General features: G+C 45.9%; 24 non-coding genes across 24 annotated transcripts; all 24 read right to left on the reverse strand.

Moving 5' to 3' along the window:
• Nucleotides 1-161: 161 nt before the first annotated feature.
• On the reverse strand, nt 162-280 carry LOC138585585 (5S ribosomal RNA). The gene has a single exon (XR_011305709.1). It is a non-coding gene; the product is annotated as a 5S ribosomal RNA (ribosomal RNA).
• A 216-nt stretch (nt 281-496) lies between these two features.
• Nucleotides 497-615, reverse strand: LOC138586827 (5S ribosomal RNA). The gene has a single exon (XR_011306886.1). It is a non-coding gene; the product is annotated as a 5S ribosomal RNA (ribosomal RNA).
• A 182-nt stretch (nt 616-797) lies between these two features.
• On the reverse strand, nt 798-916 carry LOC138586504 (5S ribosomal RNA). Its single transcript, XR_011306577.1, has one exon. It is a non-coding gene; the product is annotated as a 5S ribosomal RNA (ribosomal RNA).
• A 182-nt stretch (nt 917-1,098) lies between these two features.
• On the reverse strand, nt 1,099-1,217 carry LOC138585586 (5S ribosomal RNA). The gene has a single exon (XR_011305710.1). It is a non-coding gene; the product is annotated as a 5S ribosomal RNA (ribosomal RNA).
• A 182-nt stretch (nt 1,218-1,399) lies between these two features.
• LOC138585588 (5S ribosomal RNA) lies at nt 1,400-1,518 on the reverse strand. The gene has a single exon (XR_011305711.1). It is a non-coding gene; the product is annotated as a 5S ribosomal RNA (ribosomal RNA).
• A 215-nt stretch (nt 1,519-1,733) lies between these two features.
• LOC138585589 (5S ribosomal RNA) lies at nt 1,734-1,852 on the reverse strand. Its single transcript, XR_011305712.1, has one exon. It is a non-coding gene; the product is annotated as a 5S ribosomal RNA (ribosomal RNA).
• Nucleotides 1,853-2,034: 182 nt separating this feature from the next.
• LOC138585590 (5S ribosomal RNA) lies at nt 2,035-2,153 on the reverse strand. The gene has a single exon (XR_011305713.1). It is a non-coding gene; the product is annotated as a 5S ribosomal RNA (ribosomal RNA).
• A 216-nt stretch (nt 2,154-2,369) lies between these two features.
• Nucleotides 2,370-2,488, reverse strand: LOC138585591 (5S ribosomal RNA). The gene has a single exon (XR_011305714.1). It is a non-coding gene; the product is annotated as a 5S ribosomal RNA (ribosomal RNA).
• Nucleotides 2,489-2,670: 182 nt separating this feature from the next.
• Nucleotides 2,671-2,789, reverse strand: LOC138585592 (5S ribosomal RNA). The gene has a single exon (XR_011305715.1). It is a non-coding gene; the product is annotated as a 5S ribosomal RNA (ribosomal RNA).
• A 182-nt stretch (nt 2,790-2,971) lies between these two features.
• Nucleotides 2,972-3,090, reverse strand: LOC138587108 (5S ribosomal RNA). Its single transcript, XR_011307152.1, has one exon. It is a non-coding gene; the product is annotated as a 5S ribosomal RNA (ribosomal RNA).
• Nucleotides 3,091-3,272: 182 nt separating this feature from the next.
• Nucleotides 3,273-3,391, reverse strand: LOC138585594 (5S ribosomal RNA). The gene has a single exon (XR_011305717.1). It is a non-coding gene; the product is annotated as a 5S ribosomal RNA (ribosomal RNA).
• Nucleotides 3,392-3,573: 182 nt separating this feature from the next.
• Nucleotides 3,574-3,692, reverse strand: LOC138586335 (5S ribosomal RNA). The gene has a single exon (XR_011306419.1). It is a non-coding gene; the product is annotated as a 5S ribosomal RNA (ribosomal RNA).
• A 182-nt stretch (nt 3,693-3,874) lies between these two features.
• On the reverse strand, nt 3,875-3,993 carry LOC138587271 (5S ribosomal RNA). Its single transcript, XR_011307306.1, has one exon. It is a non-coding gene; the product is annotated as a 5S ribosomal RNA (ribosomal RNA).
• A 182-nt stretch (nt 3,994-4,175) lies between these two features.
• LOC138586812 (5S ribosomal RNA) lies at nt 4,176-4,294 on the reverse strand. Its single transcript, XR_011306872.1, has one exon. It is a non-coding gene; the product is annotated as a 5S ribosomal RNA (ribosomal RNA).
• Nucleotides 4,295-4,543: 249 nt separating this feature from the next.
• Nucleotides 4,544-4,662, reverse strand: LOC138585595 (5S ribosomal RNA). Its single transcript, XR_011305718.1, has one exon. It is a non-coding gene; the product is annotated as a 5S ribosomal RNA (ribosomal RNA).
• Nucleotides 4,663-4,844: 182 nt separating this feature from the next.
• LOC138586659 (5S ribosomal RNA) lies at nt 4,845-4,963 on the reverse strand. Its single transcript, XR_011306724.1, has one exon. It is a non-coding gene; the product is annotated as a 5S ribosomal RNA (ribosomal RNA).
• Nucleotides 4,964-5,146: 183 nt separating this feature from the next.
• LOC138586860 (5S ribosomal RNA) lies at nt 5,147-5,265 on the reverse strand. Its single transcript, XR_011306917.1, has one exon. It is a non-coding gene; the product is annotated as a 5S ribosomal RNA (ribosomal RNA).
• A 182-nt stretch (nt 5,266-5,447) lies between these two features.
• LOC138585596 (5S ribosomal RNA) lies at nt 5,448-5,566 on the reverse strand. Its single transcript, XR_011305719.1, has one exon. It is a non-coding gene; the product is annotated as a 5S ribosomal RNA (ribosomal RNA).
• Nucleotides 5,567-5,748: 182 nt separating this feature from the next.
• Nucleotides 5,749-5,867, reverse strand: LOC138585597 (5S ribosomal RNA). The gene has a single exon (XR_011305720.1). It is a non-coding gene; the product is annotated as a 5S ribosomal RNA (ribosomal RNA).
• A 182-nt stretch (nt 5,868-6,049) lies between these two features.
• Nucleotides 6,050-6,168, reverse strand: LOC138586719 (5S ribosomal RNA). Its single transcript, XR_011306782.1, has one exon. It is a non-coding gene; the product is annotated as a 5S ribosomal RNA (ribosomal RNA).
• Nucleotides 6,169-6,350: 182 nt separating this feature from the next.
• LOC138586721 (5S ribosomal RNA) lies at nt 6,351-6,469 on the reverse strand. The gene has a single exon (XR_011306784.1). It is a non-coding gene; the product is annotated as a 5S ribosomal RNA (ribosomal RNA).
• A 182-nt stretch (nt 6,470-6,651) lies between these two features.
• LOC138585598 (5S ribosomal RNA) lies at nt 6,652-6,770 on the reverse strand. Its single transcript, XR_011305721.1, has one exon. It is a non-coding gene; the product is annotated as a 5S ribosomal RNA (ribosomal RNA).
• A 215-nt stretch (nt 6,771-6,985) lies between these two features.
• Nucleotides 6,986-7,104, reverse strand: LOC138585599 (5S ribosomal RNA). The gene has a single exon (XR_011305722.1). It is a non-coding gene; the product is annotated as a 5S ribosomal RNA (ribosomal RNA).
• Nucleotides 7,105-7,286: 182 nt separating this feature from the next.
• LOC138587041 (5S ribosomal RNA) lies at nt 7,287-7,405 on the reverse strand. Its single transcript, XR_011307088.1, has one exon. It is a non-coding gene; the product is annotated as a 5S ribosomal RNA (ribosomal RNA).
• Nucleotides 7,406-7,500: the final 95 nt, after the last annotated feature.

Below are 7,500 nucleotides of genomic sequence, written 5' to 3' on the forward strand. Positions count from 1 at the left end.
GCCTTTTAAAAATGCATTTTGGCACTTTTTAATCTCTTCATATGTTACTGTGTTTTTTTTCTAGGATGAATTCAATGCATTCTTGCACATGAGTGTCTGATCAAACTTTTTCAATGCCTGCAGCATCAGCACCTCTCCTGTCCATCACAGAAAAATGAAAAAGCTTACAGCACCTGGTATTCCCAGGCGGTCTCCCATCCAAGTACTAACCAGGCCCGACCCTGCTTAGCTTCCGAGATCGGACGAGATCGGGCGTGTTCAGGGTGGTATGGCCGTAAGCGACAGTTGTGTGTTCAATCGGGCCTTTTAAAGACGTGGCATGGTGCAGCAAGAATGTGGCTGTATTTTTAACTTTGTTTATAGTTTTCGTCAAAGATTTTGTCATGGTTTTTTTTCTATGATGAATTCAATGCATTCTTGCACATGAGTGTCTGATCAAACTTTTTCAAGGCCTGCAGCATCAGCACCTCTCCTGTCCATCACAGAAAAATGAAAAAGCTTACAGCACCTGGTATTCCCAGGCGGTCTCCCATCCAAGTACTAACCAGGCCCGACCCTGCTTAGCTTCCGAGATCGGACGAGATCGGGCGTGTTCAGGGTGGTATGGCCGTACGCGACAGTTGTGTGTTCAATCGGGCCTTTTAAAAATGCATTTGGGCACTTTTTAATCTCTTCATATTTTACTGTGTTTTTTTTCTAGGATGAATTCAATGCATTCTTGCACATGAGTGTCTGATCAAACTTTTTCAAGGCCTGCAGCATCAGCACCTCTCCTGTCCATCACAGAAAAATGAAAAAGCTTACAACACCTGGTATTCCCAGGCGGTCTCCCATCCAAGTACTAACCAGGCCCGACCCTGCTTAGCTTCCGAGATCGGACGAGATCGGGCGTGTTCAGGGTGGTATGGCCGTAAGCAACAGTTGTGTGTTCAATCGGGCCTTTTAAAAATGCATTTGGGCACTTTTTAATCTCTTCATATGTTACTGTGTTTTTTTTCTAGGATGAATTCAATGCATTCTTGCACATGAGTGTCTGATCAAACTTTTTCAAGGCCTGCAGCATCAGCACCTCTCCTGTCCATCACAGAAAAATGAAAAAGCTTACAGCACCTGGTATTCCCAGGCGGTCTCCCATCCAAGTACTAACCAGGCCCGACCCTGCTTAGCTTCCGAGATCGGACGAGATCGGGCGTGTTCAGGGTGGTATGGCCGTAAGCGACAGTTGTGTGTTCAATCGGGCCTTTTAAAAATGCATTTTGGCACTTTTTAATCTCTTCATATGTTACTGTGTTTTTTTTCTAGGATGAATTCAATGCATTCTTGCACATGAGTGTCTGATCAAACTTTTTCAAGGCCTGCAGCATCAGCACCTCTCCTGTCCATCACAGAAAAATGAAAAAGCTTACAGCACCTGGTATTCCCAGGCGGTCTCCCATCCAAGTACTAACCAGGCCCGACCCTGCTTAGCTTCCGAGATCGGACGAGATCGGGCGTGTTCAGGGTGGTATGGCCGTAAGCGACAGTTGTGTGTTCAATCGGGCCTTTTAAAGACGTGGCATGGTGCAGCAAGAATGTGGCTGTATTTTTAACGTTGTTTATAGTTTTCGTCAAAGATTTTGTCATGGTTTTTTTCTATGATGAATTCAATGCATTCTTGCACATGAGTGTCTGATCAAACTTTTTCAAGGCCTGCAGCATCAGCACCTCTCCTGTCCATCACAGAAAAATGAAAAAGCTTACAGCACCTGGTATTCCCAGGCGGTCTCCCATCCAAGTACTAACCAGGCCCGACCCTGCTTAGCTTCCGAGATCGGACGAGATCGGGCGTGTTCAGGGTGGTATGGCCGTAAGCGACAGTTGTGTGTTCAATCGGGCCTTTTAAAAATGAATTTGGGCACTTTTTAATCTCTTCATATGTTACTGTGTTTTTTTTCTAGGATGAATTCATTGCATTCTTGCACATGAGTGTCTGCTCAAACTTTTTCAAGGCCTGCAGCATCAGCACCTCTCCTGTCCATCACAGAAAAATGAAAAAGCTTACAGCACCTGGTATTCCCAGGCGGTCTCCCATCCAAGTACTAACCAGGCCCGACCCTGCTTAGCTTCCGAGATCGGACGAGATCGGGCGTGTTCAGGGTGGTATGGCCGTAAGCGACAGTTGTGTGTTCAATCGGGCCTTTTAAAGACGTGGCATGGTGCAGCAAGAATGTGGCTGTATTTTTAACTTTGTTTATAGTTTTCGTCAAAGATCTTGTCATGGTTTTTTTTCTATGATGAATTCAATGCATTCTTGCACATGAGTGTCTGATCAAACTTTTTCAAGGCCTGCAGCATCAGCACCTCTCCTGTCCATCACAGAAAAATGAAAAAGCTTACAGCACCTGGTATTCCCAGGCGGTCTCCCATCCAAGTACTAACCAGGCCCGACCCTGCTTAGCTTCCGAGATCGGACGAGATCGGGCGTGTTCAGGGTGGTATGGCCGTAAGCGACAGTTGTGTGTTCAATCGGGCCTTTTAAAAATGCATTTGGGCACTTTTTAATCTCTTCATATGTTACTGTGTTTTTTTTCTAGGATGAATTCAATGCATTCTTGCACATGAGTGTCTGATCAAACTTTTTCAAGGCCTGCAGCATCAGCACCTCTCCTGTCCATCACAGAAAAATGAAAAAGCTTACAGCACCTGGTATTCCCAGGCGGTCTCCCATCCAAGTACTAACCAGGCCCGACCCTGCTTAGCTTCCGAGATCGGACGAGATCGGGCGTGTTCAGGGTGGTATGGCCGTAAGCGACAGTTGTGTGTTCAATCGGGCCTTTTAAAAATGCATTTGGGCACTTTTTAATCTCTTCATATGTTACTGTGTTTTTTTTCTAGGATGAATTCAATGCATTCTTGCACATGAGTGTCTGATCAAACTTTTTCAAGGCCTGCAGCATCAGCACCTCTCCTGTCCATCACAGAAAAATGAAAAAGCTTAAAGCACCTGGTATTCCCAGGCGGTCTCCCATCCAAGTACTAACCAGGCCCGACCCTGCTTAGCTTCCGAGATCGGACGAGATCGGGCGTGTTCAGGGTGGTATGGCCGTAAGCGACAGTTGTGTGTTCAATCGGGCCTTTTAAAAATGCATTTGGGCACTTTTTAATCTCTTCATATGTTACTGTGTTTTTTTTCTAGGATGAATTCAATGCATTCTTGCACATGAGTGTCTGATCAAACTTTTTCAAGGCCTGCAGCATCAGCACCTCTCCTGTCCATCACAGAAAAATGAAAAAGCTTACAGCACCTGGTATTCCCAGGCGGTCTCCCATCCAAGTACTAACCAGGCCCGACCCTGCTTAGCTTCCGAGATCGGACGAGATCGGGCGTGTTCAGGGTGGTATGGCCGTAAGCGACAGTTGTGTGTTCAATCGGGCCTTTTAAAAATGCATTTGGGCACTTTTTAATCTCTTCATATGTTACTGTGTTTTTTTTCTAGGATGAATTCAATGCATTCTTGCACATGAGTGTCTGATCAAACTTTTTCAAGGCCTGCAGCATCAGCACCTCTCCTGTCCATCACAGAAAAATGAAAAAGCTTACAGCACCTGGTATTCCCAGGCGGTCTCCCATCCAAGTACTAACCAGGCCCGACCCTGCTTAGCTTCCGAGATCTGACGAGATCGGGCGTGTTCAGGGTGGTATGGCCGTAAGCGACAGTTGTGTGTTCAATCGGGCCTTTTAAAAATGCATTTGGGCACTTTTTAATCTCTTCATATGTTACTGTGTTTTTTTTCTAGGATGAATTCAATGCATTCTTGCACATGAGTGTCTGATCCAACTTTTTCAAGGCCTGCAGCATCAGCACCTCTCCTGTCCATCACAGAAAAATGAAAAAGCTTACAGCACCTGGTATTCCCAGGCGGTCTCCCATCCAAGTACTAACTAGGCCCGACCCTGCTTAGCTTCCGAGATCGGACGAGATTGGGCGTGTTCAGGGTGGTATGGCCGTAAGCGACAGTTGTGTGTTCAATCGGGCCTTTTAAAAATGCATTTGGGCACTTTTTAATCTCTTCATATGTTACTGTGTTTTTTTTCTAGGATGAATTCAATGCATTCTTGCACATGAGTGTCTGATCAAACTTTTTCAAGGCCTGCAGCATCAGCACCTCTCCTGTCCATCACAAAAAAATGAAAAAGCTTACAGCACCTGGTATTCCCAGGCGGTCTCCCATCCAAGTACTAACCAGGCCCGACCCTGCTTAGCTTCCGAAATCGGACGAGATCGGGCGTGTTCAGGGTGGTATGGCCGTAAGCGACAGTTGTGTGTTCAATCGGGCCTTTTAAAGACGTGGCATGGTGCAGCAAGAATGCGGTGGGGCATCTGCCCCACCACATTCTTGAATTTGGCTGTATTTTTAACGTTGTTTATAGTTTTCGTCAAAGATTTTGTCATGGTTTTTTTCTATGATGAATTCAATGCATTCTTGCACATGAGTGTCTGATCAAACTTTTTCAAGGCCTGCAGCATCAGCACCTCTCCTGTCCATCACAGAAAAATGAAAAAGCTTACAGCACCTGGTATTCCCAGGCGGTCTCCCATCCAAGTACTAACCAGGCCCGACCCTGCTTAGCTTCCGAGATCGGACGAGATCGGGCGTGTTCAGGGTGGTATGGCCGTAAGCGACAGTTGTGTGTTCAATCGGGCCTTTTAAAAATGCATTTGGGCACTTTTTAATCTCTTCATATGTTACTGTGTTTTTTTTCTAGGATGAATTCAATGCATTCTTGGACATGAGTGTCTGATCAAACTTTTTCAAGGCCTGCAGCATCAGCACCTCTCCTGTCCATCACAGAAAAATGAAAAAGCTTACAGCACCTGGTATTCCCAGGCGGTCTTCCATCCAAGTACTAACCAGGCCCGACCCTGCTTAGCTTCCGAGATCGGACGAGATCGGGCGTGTTCAGGGTGGTATGGCCGTAAGCGACAGTTGTGTGTTCAATCGGGCCTTTTAAAAAAACAATTTGGGCACTTTTTAATCTCTTCATATGTTACTGTGGTTTTTTTCTAGGATGAATTCAATGCATTCTTGCACATGAGTGTCTGATCAAACTTTTTCAAGGCCTGCAGCATCAGCACCTCTCCTGTCCATCACAGAAAAATGAAAAAGCTTACAGCACCTGGTATTCCCAGGCGGTCTCCCATCCAAGTACTAACCAGGCCCGACCCTGCTTAGCTTCCGAGATCCGACGAGATCGGGCGTGTTCAGGGTGGTATGGCCGTAAACGACAGTTGTGTGTTCAATCGGGCCTTTTAAAAATGCATTTGGGCACTTTTTAATCTCTTCATATGTTACTGTGTTTTTTTTCTAGGATGAATTCAATGCATTCTTGCACATGAGTGTCTGATCAAACTTTTTCAAGGCCTGCAGCATCAGCACCTCTCCTGTCCATCACAGAAAAATGAAAAAGCTTACAGCACCTGGTATTCCCAGGCGGTCTCCCATCCAAGTACTAACCAGGCCCGACCCTGCTTAGCTTCCGAGATCGGACGAGATCGGGCGTGTTCAGGGTGGTATGGCCGTAAGCGACAGTTGTGTGTTCAATCGGGCCTTTTAAAAATGCATTTGGGCACTTTTTAATCTCTTCATATGTTACTGTGTTTTTTTCCTAGGATGAATTCAATGCATTCTTGCACATGAGTGTCTGCTCAAACTTTTTCAAGGCCTGCAGCATCAGCACCTCTCCTGTCCATCACAGAAAAATGAAAAAGCTTACAGCACCTGGTATTCCCAGGCGGTCTCCCATCCAAGTACTAACCAGGCCCGACCCTGCTTAGCTTCCGAGATCGGACGAGATCGGGCGTGTTCAGGGTGGTATGGCCGTAAGCGACAGTTGTGTGTTCAATCGGGCCTTTTAAAAATGCATTTGGGCACTTTTTAATCTCTTCATATGTTACTGTGTTTTTTTTCTAGGATGAATTCAATGCATTCTTGCACATGAGTGTCTGATCCAACTTTTTCAAGGCCTGCAGCATCAGCACCTCTCCTGTCCATCACAGAAAAATGAAAAAGCTTACAGCACCTGGTATTCCCAGGCGGTCTCCCATCCAAGTACTAACCAGGCCCGACCCTGCTTAGCTTCCGAGATCGGACGAGATCGGGCGTGTTCAGGGTGGTATGGCCGAAAGCGACAGTTGTGTGTTCAATCGGGCCTTTTAAAAATGCATTTTGGCACTTTTTAATCTCTTCATATGTTACTGTGTTTTTTTTCTAGGATGAATTCAATGCATTCTTGCACATGAGTGTCTGATCCAACTTTTTCAAGGCCTGCAGCATCAGCACCTCTCCTGTCCATCACAGAAAAATGAAAAAGCTTACAGCACCTGGTATTCCCAGGCGGTCTCCCATCCAAGTACTAACCAGGCCCGACCCTGCTTAGCTTCCGAGATCGGACGAGATCGGGCGTGTTCAGGGTGGTATGGCCGAAAGCGACAGTTGTGTGTTCAATCGGGCCTTTTAAAAATGCATTTTGGCACTTTTTAATCTCTTCATATGTTACTGTGTTTTTTTTCTAGGATGAATTCAATGCATTCTTGCACATGAGTGTCTGATCAAACTTTTTCAAGGCCTGCAGCATCAGCACCTCTCCTGTCCATCACAGAAAAATGAAAAAGCTTACAGCACCTGGTATTCCCAGGCGGTCTCCCATCCAAGTACTAACCAGGCCCGACCCTGCTTAGCTTCCGAGATCGGACGAGATCGGGCGTGTTCAGGGTGGTATGGCCGTAAGCGACACTTGTGTGTTCAATCGGGCCTTTTAAAGACGTGGCATGGTGCAGCAAGAATGTGGCTGTAATTTTAACGTTGTTTATAGTTTTCGTCAAAAATTTTGTCATGGTTTTTTTCTATGATGAATTCAATGCATTCTTGCACATGAGTGTCTGATCAAACTTTTTCAAGGCCTGCAGCATCAGCACCTCTCCTGTCCATCACAGAAAAATGAAAAAGCTTACAGCACCTGGTATTCCCAGGCGGTCTCCCATCCAAGTACTAACCAGGCCCGACCCTGCTTAGCTTCCGAGATCGGACGAGATCGGGCGTGTTCAGGGTGGTATGGCCGTAAGCGACAGTTGTGTGTTCAATCGGGCCTTTTAAAAATGCATTTGGGCACTTTTTAATCTCTTCATATGTTACTGTGTTTTTTTTCTAGGATGAATTCAATGCATTCTTGCACATGAGTGTCTGATCCAACTTTTTCAAGGCCTGCAGCATCAGCACCTCTCCTGTCCATCACAGAAAAATGAAAAAGCTTACAGCACCTGGTATTCCCAGGCGGTCTCCCATCCAAGTACTAACCAGGCCCGACCCTGCTGAGCTTCCGAGATCGGACGAGATCGGGCGTGTTCAGGGTGGTATGGCCGTAAGCGACAGTTGTGTGTTCAATCGGGCCTTTTAAAAATGCATTTGGGCACTTTTTAATCTCTTCATATGTTACTGTGTTTTTTTTCTAGGATGAATTCA

This window comes from Semicossyphus pulcher, unplaced genomic scaffold (genome assembly GCF_022749685.1).
Source record: "Semicossyphus pulcher isolate SPU_LCO1_2020_fin unplaced genomic scaffold, fSemPul1.0.p SCAF_11, whole genome shotgun sequence".
Taxonomy (NCBI): Eukaryota; Metazoa; Chordata; class Actinopteri; order Labriformes; family Labridae; genus Semicossyphus; species Semicossyphus pulcher.